This window comes from Malania oleifera, chromosome 9 (genome assembly GCF_029873635.1).
Source record: "Malania oleifera isolate guangnan ecotype guangnan chromosome 9, ASM2987363v1, whole genome shotgun sequence".
In the NCBI taxonomy this organism is placed as follows: Eukaryota; Viridiplantae; Streptophyta; class Magnoliopsida; order Santalales; family Ximeniaceae; genus Malania; species Malania oleifera.
The window spans coordinates 28,189,428-28,201,074 of record NC_080425.1 but is presented as its reverse complement, the minus strand read 5'-3'; positions in this window follow the sequence as shown (position 1 = coordinate 28,201,074).

Sequence of the window (11,647 nt, the reverse complement as noted above, 5' to 3'; positions counted from 1 at the left end):
CATTCGTTCATCACTCGAGTTTTTGACATCAAACTCTAAGTTTATAAAACTCAACTTTCCTTCTTTTGCTGGATTTCCTTTGACAACTAGTTTTTGCTCTTGTATTTGCTAGCCTAGAGGAGACATCGTGGGGAGATATAAATCTAGGTCTTGTAGCTTACTGAAGACATAAAGGTTAAGCCCTCCCTAGAGACTGACTTTTCCATGGACTCCTATTCGAACTACGTTCTCATTGGAAACATGAAGACAACATAAAGGGTGATGATTGTTTCAGCAAACCATGCAAAGAAGGAAAATGAAAAAGAAAGAGAAAATTGAGCAGCGAAAAATGAAAACAAAAATATACACCTGCTTTGAGAAAAGATAAAAAGGTCAAGCTAAGGACACACACACTATGAATCTACATGTATGAAGGATCTTCCGACCAATGCATTTTCTAAATTCATGCAAGTTTGGGAACAAGTTCCTCTAAGGCGGTCTTGATTAAATGTGGCGAGTGAGTGAGAAGATGTTAGGGTGAAGGACCCGACACGTCAGTAAGGGCTGAATTCCTTTCTTATCAGACTAGTTCACTCTACACTTCTAGCGTTAGTTCTTCAAATATGTGGGACATTTGATCATGACACTCTTCCTCACGTATGAAAGTGAACCCATTCTCTTAAGTGAATTTTGAGGGAATAAATCAGTGAGACTAAGTCAAGACGACCATTCTATAGGTGCTTTCGAGCATTCTAAGTGAGACAAATCACATTCTTTACACATACCCTGTGATGCGGCCTATCCATAGTTGGATTTACATGCTAATATTAACTTTGAATTACAATCATGGGTTGATTCCTCGTGAGTGGTGTCTTGAGATAGTTGTGTTGTGTTGAGTTTTTCATGATTGAAATGCTACAGAGTGTGTGTATAATGGAGTTGGGTATGAAGGAATCTGTATATAATAAGGTTATATCTCTATATATAAAATGGTATGATTATGTTGCATGTGTTCTTATATTTTTTTTTACTGCATTGGTGTTTGTGGGTATCACCCTGGAAACCCTCACGAGACTAGAACTCGTCCACTAGGATCAACCTAGGGGTTTAATGCCTCGTTGTATACAGTAAATGTAGTCGTATTTCTTGCGAAAGAGGATATAGGTAGGATTTGGTAGTTTGTATGCTTTCTCTAGTGCTTAATAGGTTTAAGGGTATTTGGGTTTTCTTAGGCCCTTTTTCTAGAATACACTTCATAGGCTTTACACTCGGGCTACTTTCAATGTTAGTTTGGAATGAACTAGTGTTAGCCTTTGAAAGGCATGAGTCTCCTTATGAGTCTGAGAATCATTCTACCCAAGAATATCTTGTCTACTTGTAGCCTATAGTGGGTGAGGATGAGCTTGATAAGCCTCGTGGTTGTGTGGAAATAGACCGCAAAACTTCATCAATTATAGAATTAGGCTTGATATGTTACACGTAGCTTGCCATAGTTCTTTATCCCTAGGGTAGAAATTGTGTAGTTTCCTCCAATGTCTAGTTACCTTAGGGGCCACCTTTCTAGTTTTTGTTAGTGTTCCTTGTGTTATTTTCTTCATACAACTTATCTCATTGTCATCTCATCCTTTTTAGTGTCTTAGTCTCATCTAATGTGTCTAGTATCTAGTAGTAGTTGATGTCTTGCATCCTTTCTATAGTCTAGGTTACATTTGTATGCTTGATTTCATAAGTGGGCTCAACACTTTGCATTTTCTTTTCATCATTCATGTGTATATTGATAGCTTTACCATGATCCCAAGAGGGGGAGTGAATTGGTATTTTTAAAAATTTATGTCCTAGGTGAGTATCCTAATAGCAGTATATTCACAACCCTATGGTCAGTCTAGTGCAAGTAAAGTAAATTAATTGTAATATGTATCAGGAATTAATTAAAACAATTTAATTAACTATGCATGCACCAGAAAGTAGTAAAAAGGAGTGACATGCAGAAATGTTATCGAGGTTAGGCAAATTGCCTACGTCCCCACCTTGACAAATAAGCACAAGGATTACCACTATACTTGCTCACTTAAACGGGTGGAGCAGCAGCTAAACAAACCAGCTCAATTAGCACAGGGCTGACCTCAACCTTTACAACCAATCCTCACCGGGTTGGATCACCGCCCCCTCAGGCCACGCCTGGAAACACGCAGTAATTTCACAACAATGAAATTGGTACATGGATTATGATTTCAAGTAAAGTAGATATGTGTCCTATACGCGCATTCACATACACATCAATGATATGGATATAGTGTAAGCTCAGTGATGCAAATTACTGTGCTATAATAATCAGTGGTATGCTCAAGAGTGTTCAAAACAAGCAGTATCTTGGAATCTAAGTAAAACACAGTTCAGTAGTAAATCAATATTCCATATATAAATCGAATAATCAAACTAGTTCAAGAAGATTTTCCTCAATAAAATGAACACACAACTAGTTTGAAAATATTTTGCTTGTTTGAAAAAGTCTTTGCACAAAAAATCCAAGCTATTGGATACTTGCAATAATAATGCAAATATCCTAAGATTACTTAGTTTATCCCCACACAAGATTTATAATACGAAAATCTGTGGGGTAAACCTAAGCTAAACTTCCCAAAGACAATATCATACTCAATCAATCAAATGACAGTTTCTAGCAAAGTGTAGCAATCACAAACACTCAAAATGTGGTCTTACAAACTCAGAATATATCAAGGGAGTAAATATTTGAGAGTATTTGGACAAAGAGTGTATTTTGTAGAGAGAGGATTTTTTGCTAATCAATTTGCTAATTATTGCTAATCCTCACAAATGAGCCTATATTTATACGCAAGGTAAAAAATATAACTGTTCAGGGCTTGTTGGGAATTATTATAAAAGTTTCAAATAGTTAAAATATCATTAACCCAACTTAACCCGTTTTTACCATGGTTAAATTAATTTTAACTCGCCAAGGTTCGAGTGGCTGAACTGAGGCTCGGTCGCCCGAACAGACACAGTAATAAAAGTAATTTAAATGAGTTTGGTCACCCGTATCATGCTTCGATAGCTCGAATCAAAGTTAGTAGCATTGCTTCGTAACTTCGGGTGCCCAATTATATATTCGGTGGCCCAATCGCGTGTGCTCGGTCGTTCGGGGCTCTTTTGAACTAAACTGCTCGGTAGCCTGAGTTGGTGGAATGTCCTTTTCAAAGGGTTCGAGCGCCCGGGGAAGGTATGCACATTTTTTGTCGGTTGCCCGAGAGCCCAAGTCAACTATTGACTTTTTAACAGTTCGGGCACCCAAGGAGTTTTGAACTCCAAGGGTTCAGTCACCCGAACTCTCTCAGTTTTCCTAATAATGTTCAATTTCAGCACAAATTTAACACTCCTATGTATTATATGATATGTGTGTGAGTGTTGGGACCTAAAGTCATAATATGGTCTTACTGAGCTTACCATATATCTTATATGCATGATATGCAGGTAAGAAAATACAGACCATATCCTAGGTTACTATTACAGACCCATATTACAATTATTGAATTGACAATACAAATTAAAGTCTTCATAGTTTTCCTATTGCTTCAAGTGTCACTCCTTGGAATGCTTATTTTAAGCCTGCACAAACACTCGAAAATCATCAAATACCTAAGTATTTGTCATTATCAAAACCAGATGTGACCTATAAGGTCAACATATATAATATGTTTAAATCTAGGTATGTCTTCTCTTGAGTAGCATTCATCTTAATTATAAGGTTAGAATTAAGCATTTTATTTGCCTCACTAGGGCAAGACACTGCAGGTTGTCCCTTTTTAGATGAACTATAGATTGTGTACCTTAAGATTGTCAAAATTAGGGGTCCTACAAGCTCTTTGGTTGAGTCTGACCAATGTAAATCTTATTTATCATTTAATTTTTTAGAATAAATAAGGTTTGAAAGCTTATAGCATGCCAATCTTTCTTCTCTTTTTGATAAGGGATATTCTCACCTGCTTGATGTCGGGGGCTTCCCCTTGAACCATTTTCATGTATGCGTACATTTTACTTGCTTTAACATTCATTTTGCTTTTAAAAAGCACAATAATTTCCTTTGTGCGTACAGTGTTAAAGTGCAAGAAAAATAGAAAGTCCAAGTACAAGTCATTGGAAAAATGGCATTTTACAAAAAGGAAAATTCTGATAACATTTTCAATATGTTATAATTAATTTGTTTATAACGTGAGATTGGAAATTAAATCATTTTACAATGTTGTAATAGATTTTTTTATACATCACTTAATAATTTAAGTAAGTCTCCTTGGTCAACTCCAATTCCCATTTTTATACAAATACACAACTTTTGCATTACTTGAAATCCCTAGCTCAATTGGCAAGTGTTCATTGAAGTTAATTAGAAGAGGTGGGAAAGACATCCAATTATCACAAAAGAAAAAAAAAAAATTCTTCCCTCTCCAATATTGACTTTGTACTAACTATAGGCTAATTGTCTAACTTTTATTACCTTTTTATAAGTATATGTGTTGTTCAAATTTGGCTTGAAAGCCCAAATACTATGCCCCATTTAGTTTTCAAGTGTGAATCACCCAACCCACAGGAGTCCTTTTGAAAAACTATATGCCATAAAAACTCGATAGTTGTAACCAATTTTCGTTCCAATAGTAATTTAAGTCCAAGACAACCTTCATCCTATGGTTTGCATATGTCTACCCATTTTACCTTTGCAATTGATATCCACTCATTCCATTTCCTTAGAAAAGACTTAAAACTTCTTCTTAGATTATGAATTATAAAGGTAGGAAGGAAGAGCATATCTACTCAATAAGCTTGAATATTATAAAAAAAAAAGATTTATTCAATTGAAGTTTACTAGCATACGATAAAAATTTGTGCAACCAAGAGTAAATTCTAGTTGTCTTTCTTTCAACAAGAATCTCAAAATCCATTTTGGTTAACCTTTTTCTTTTTATTACCAAGTGAAGACCAATATACTTGAAAAATAGATGAAAGTGCAATATGCTCTGATACCACTTGTCGGCCCAGGAGTATATAGTCAAAGGGGGTGAATGGACTCTTTTGCGTATTATCGACTTTCTTTACAAAATAAAACTCTTGGCAAGGTTCAAGTAATTATATCACAATATATCGAATGTAAATCAAGCACAAGGCATAAAATAAAAAGTATAGGGAGAGAAAGTTTTACACTGGTATTTTAACGTGGTTCGGCACCAAGCCTACATCCATGCCTTGAAACCAACTCAAGGATTCCACAATCCACTATAAACTCTTTCACCAGTGGAGAAGCCTTACACTTGGAAACAAATCCCTACACTTGGGAACAAATCCTTACCACGCTCATGAAGAGCCGCAAGGTTCACTAAGAAGCCTTGCAAGATGGTTCACCAAGAACCTTCACCAAACGGTTCACAAAAAACCTTTACAAGAAGTTGGCTATGCAAAGAAATGCTCCACAAATGAGCTAAAATCAAATACAAACCAAACCTCATACTATTCTCTCAAGGAATGAATCATACAAGATTAAAGAGCAAGAGAGAATTGAACATTTGTGATGAATAACTAATATGCAAAGTGCCTAGGTTTTGTATTCAAAAATATTTTTCACTATGAACTAGTAAAATCACCAAAACCATTGTTTAATCAAGTCTATGGACTTGTATTTATAGGAAAAATGGGCTACTAGCCGTTTTATGGTTGTTGGGATGATATATTATATGTTTAAATTTAAATTGAAAACTAGCCATTTATAGCCATTGGGAATTGAATCCCGATGTTAATCGTTGACTATTTGACCTCAATAATCGACTATTGGACCCCATTCGTCGACTAATTGCCCCAATTCGTCGACTATTAACATTCTACTTGAAATCATCGATGAAATACCCCAAACCGTCAATGATTACCACAAACTAGAAAAAGTCATCAACATAAAAGTTGTGGAATTTTTTCTTAACTTTCCATAGACACCAAGATCGTCCTTTTTGAAATTTTCCAACAAAAGTTATGTTCCAAATACTGAAAATCATTCAGGAAATTTGATAGGTGCATAACAGAGGTTTTAAACTCAACCAGGATCAAGTTTGTAAAAGATTATAACACTAATATAATTTAAAACTTGTCCTTATGAACATATAGTTAATTTTCTTGAGGTTTTAGGACATAAAACTTGTTTTGGACCAAGTATATAAAAAATTCTAACACAAATACCATTTAACACTTGTCCCATTTGAAAACATATTTGAGTATATGATATTTTGTCAAACTATTTGTTTTATCTTTGAAAACCATGAGTATTGAGTTTGTGACTTAGTGAAATCCTCTATACTTTTGTGTCCTACTATGCGTGTGCATTTTGCTAAACTTTTGCTCATAAATCATGTATGAAACAAAACTGTAAGAGTTACAAAGAATACTACCTCAAACACTTCCCATTACATATATTTCTACAATAAACTTCCTTGGATGTGCTTGAGTCCTTTCTAAGTGAGTGTCCATCTAATTCTTCCTACTTGATGTCTACTTGGTTTGATCATTGCCTTTTGACCAATACCTTCATGTATTTGTCACTTGTACCTGTACTAAACAAGATCTGCAAAGATGGAAAACACTAGGAACCACAAAGAGGTTAATATCATCAAAACACAATAAACATGAATATGTAGCCACCAAGGCTAACAATGTTCCATTTTTTGATGATGTATAACCTATTAAGATTTTACTTAATCTTTGCATTTGTGTTTGTAATTACCATAACTTAATATGCAAAGATAAGTTTACCTAGAATCACTAATGGATTGTTATTATCAAAACATAACCATTAAACTTATGTAGCCACCAAGGCTAACAATAGAGACCCTACTTTTATTCTAAGAAGATCGGATATTTTAAGAACAGTGCATTGGGAATATTAGAACAAAACATCTCTAACTTTCAAGGATTACACTGGAGTCTAGAAAAAAGTTATAGAAAATATCCTAAACAAACTTGATGGTAGTAGCAGGATTGGAATCTTTATAGGCCAAAATAAGCAAATCAACAGTAAAAGGCATATTTGTCAATCCCAACTCGTTGCAACAATGATGATAGGAACAACATCCAAATTTACAAATAGTCAACACCTCCGTCACCATGATAAAAATGTTGGGGGATAGAGGATTATCTTGTCTAATCCCCTTATTATCCTTGAAGAAACCATGAATCTACCCATTAATAACTAATAAGAAATAAGGAGAAGTAATACATTCCTTTATCCAGCGAATAAACTCAACAAAAGTATGCTTTCAAAAATTATGATAATAAAATCCTAGTTGATTGAATCAAAAGCCCTTTAAGATCAAAATTTTCGAAGTTAATCCATGGGGTTGAGAGTTCAAATGATATAGATGCTACAACTCTTGAGCTAAAAATGTTGCCTTACATATTTCTTAGATTTGGGCTAATGAAAGTAAGAAGATAATTCTGCAATCTATTAGAAGAAATCTTAGTAATGCATTTGTAGAGAATATTACAAGTAGTTATAGGTCTAAAACACTAGCTTAGGTAGTGTTTTTCACCTTGAGGAGCAATACAAGGAGCATAGCATTGATTTGTTTCATCAACTTTTTATATTTATAAAAAAAAAAAAGAGATAAAGCTTTATTTGATGGACCCTCCAATTATAGTCCAAAAATGCTTTAAAATATCTTGCGTATAACCAATAGGACCTAGAGTTTTTATCATAATGAGAAAAAAATGGCTTTTTCCACCTCTGTGCTACTCACTTCCTTAATAAGCAAAACTTTAGTGTCATCATCCCAATAGAGGTTTAATATTAATTTTAGATATTCAAGATTACAACTCTAAATCTTCTTCATTCTTTTTCCCCAAAAAATTTGAGTAGTTCTTTGTTAGCTCATTAGAAATCTCTTTAAGAGAACATATACTGTTACCCTTTGAATCTATTAAAAATATGACTAGACCCTTCCTTGTCTTTCTTAGAGGAAAATATTTTTTGTTCTTAATTTTTAATTTTTCAAAACACTATAAAATTTTAACTTTTTTTTTTTAATTTTTAAGATTTGTATAAAAAGATAGACAGAAAAGAAAGGGATATAGTTATGGATTTTTGCAAGGAGTCCTTATTACTGAAAGAAAAACAAGCATCTGTTATAAAATTGTAAGGAGGGCCCATGTACTTAATGGATATCCCCTAAGATTCCTTTTAAATCTATAAAAAAGTAAAACTTACTTGCCTCCCATCCTTCATTCGGCTATAAAAGAAAGAACAAGAAGAAGAAATTGCAATGCAAAAATCAAAAGAGAAGTAGAAGAGAAAAGAGAAAGTGACATATTTTCTACAAGGTAAGAAAGTGGGATATTTATACAAAGTCAGATACATGTTGTAATTCCTCTTAACATAGTGGAGTTTTGATCTCATCCACCTGTTGAGTAGGTATATCCGAATCACGTAAAAATCTGGTCTTGTCTCCATTTATTTATTGTTGATTATCTGCATCTTTTATAATACGTTATCAACACGAGGCTCTAACCAATTGATATGTTTTTATTTAATTTTCTAACAAATTGACATATATATATATATATTTATACCACCTTAATGGATGGTTTTATTTCTGTATATTTATACCGCCTTAATGGATGGTTTTATTTCTATTTATTAATACCACCTTAATAGCCGAATTTATTTATGTACTTCCTATATATATTAAAAGTTTAAAGAGTACCAATCTCTAAAAAAGATGGTAAAATAGTCATCCTGAAGAGGTTATATATCTAATCTCCTGAAGAGATGATATATATTTAAATTTTCCATCTATATATTTAATCTCTAGAAGTGATGATGAATTATTACCCAATTTAATATTATAAATTGGAATCATACTCCTAAAGATTACAAATTGGGAAAGATAAAATAATATTCCTGAAGAAACATATTTAAGTATCCCCGGAGAGGTGAAAATATTATGTTATTATCTCTGTACTATTTCAGTTCGTATGTTTCGCTTTTCTAAATTTCTTTATTATTATTAATTTATTCAGATGTCAAAACTAAGTAAAGTTGAGTTTGTTCCCTTTAACATCAAATTCAACAACTATCAATCATGGATTATTGATGTTGAAATCCATTTAAATGCAATGAACTTGGGGAATGTTATTTTAGATGGACATACCGCATTCATACAGGATTGCGCAAAAGCCATGATATTTATCCGTCATCATTTAAAGGAAGAAATAAAAACGAAATACCTCACTGTTAAAGACCCACTCATCCTATGGAGAAATTTAAAGGATAGATTTGACCACCAAAAAATAGTGATTTTACCAAAAGCTCGATATGAATGGTTGCACTTAAGGTTGCAAGATTTTAAAAGAGTCGGCAACTATAACTCAGCTTTACATAAAATTAGCTCGAAGCTAAAATTATGTGGAGAAAATATTACCGATGAAGACATGTTGGAAAAAAACTTTTATTACTTTTCATCCCACTAATGTGCTCCTACAGAAGCCATATAGGGTGAGAAAGTTTACTAAATTTATCAAACTTATATCATGTCTTCTTGTTGCTGAATAAAATAACGAGCTTTTGATGAGAAATCACTAATCTCGTCCAACTGGTTCGACCCCATTCCCTGAATTGAATGTAAACATATCTCGTGGTTGAGGATGAGGCCGCATGTATGGTCATGGCCGTGGTCGAAATAATTACTAGCATCAACGTGAGGTAACAAACCCCAAGAAGAAGGATGACCCCCAGAAGCAGGTTAGTGATCGTAATCAGCAATCCAGACATCATGAAACTGAATGCTACATATATGGAGGAAAAGGTCATTAGTTGCATACCTGTCGTACGCCAAGACACTTGATAGATCTATACCAAGCATCTATAAATGAAAATAGTAGAAAAGTAGAAATAAATTTTGCTAACAATATTGTTCCAACGGACCTTGATACTAGACCTTCCAACTCTGTATATCTTGATGTTGCCGATTTTCCTATAAATCAAGATGAAAACAGTGATTTAATAGTTTAAAGTAAGCAATATTCTGTTTGAATTTATTACCATATGATCAATAATGGGTTTTTTAAATATATATTGTAGGGTGGATTGCCCAAAAGCTTTGAACGAGTCTAAGATGTCTATGGAAGAAGTTTATGTAACTGATAGTGCTACAACACACACAATTCTTCGAGATAGAAAATATTTCCATTAATTGAAAATATCATCAACAAATGCTAATACAATATCTGGATCTACAAATTTGATTGAAGGCTCCAAAATAGTTGATATTAAGTTACCTAATGGTACTTTATTACAAATCGATGAAACTTTATATTCTAGTAGATTGAGAAGAAATTTGTTAAGCTTTATAGATTTAAGACTCAATGGATATCATATTGAAACCACAAATGAAGCCAGTAAAGAATTTCTTTATATTACTTCTATTGTTCTAGGAAGAAACAAATTTTAGAAAAATTGTCAACTCTATCTTATGGATTATATTATACAAAGATTAAAGTAGTAGAATCATATAATGTTTTGCACCAGAAGTGCAATGACCCAAAGTTATTTACACTTTGGCATGATCATTTTGGACATCTAGGAGAGTAATGATGCGAAAAATCATTGAGAATTCACATGGTCATCCACTAAAGAACTAGAAGATTCTTTTATCAAGTGATTTCATGTATATTGTCTGCTCTCAAAAAAATTAATTGTCAAACTGTCTATTTTAAAAGTAAGTCTTGAATCTCCTAATTTCTTATAGAGAATTCATTGTGATATATGCGGACCAATACATCCACCATATGGACCATTTAGATATTTTGTGGTTTTAATTGATGCATCTACTAGATGGTCACATGTTTCTTTGCTTTCTACTCGTAATATTGATTTTTTAAAACTTTTATCTCAACTGATAGAATTACGAGCTCATTTTCCCGATTATCCAATTAAATCAATTCGTTTAGATAATGTTGGTGAATTTACATCCTAAACATTTGATAACTTTTGCATGTCACTTGGAATAGATGTTGAACATCCTATTGCTTATACCCATACACAAAATGGCTTAGCTAAATCTTTTATTAAGAGGCCTCAACTCATTGCTAGACCTATGATTATGAGAACTAAATTACCTCTATATGTTTGGGGACATGCTATTTTTCATGCTGCATGTTTAGTCTGTATAAAGCCAACTGCTTACAATAATCTTTCACCCATGCAATTTGTTTCTAGGCAACAACCTGATATTTTTTATTTAAGAACTTTTGGTTGTACAATATATGTTCCTATTGCCCTTCCCCAAAGAATTAAAATGGGTCCTTAACGTAAGCTCGATATCTATGTTGGTTTTGTTTCTCATTCTATTATTAGATATCTTGAACGTTCAATGGGTGATTTATTTAAAGCACAGTTTCAAGATTGTCATTTTGATGAAACAATGTTCCCTACATTAGGGGGAGCAAAATCAGAGCCTAAAGCACAACTTGAAAGCACGTGAAATACCATGAGTTTATCTCATTTAAATTCCTGCACAAATCAAAGTGAACTTGAAGTTTAAAAGATTGTACATTTCCAAGGGATTGCAAATCAGTTACCAAATTCTTTTGTAGATACCAAGGCAATACTAAAATCTTATATACC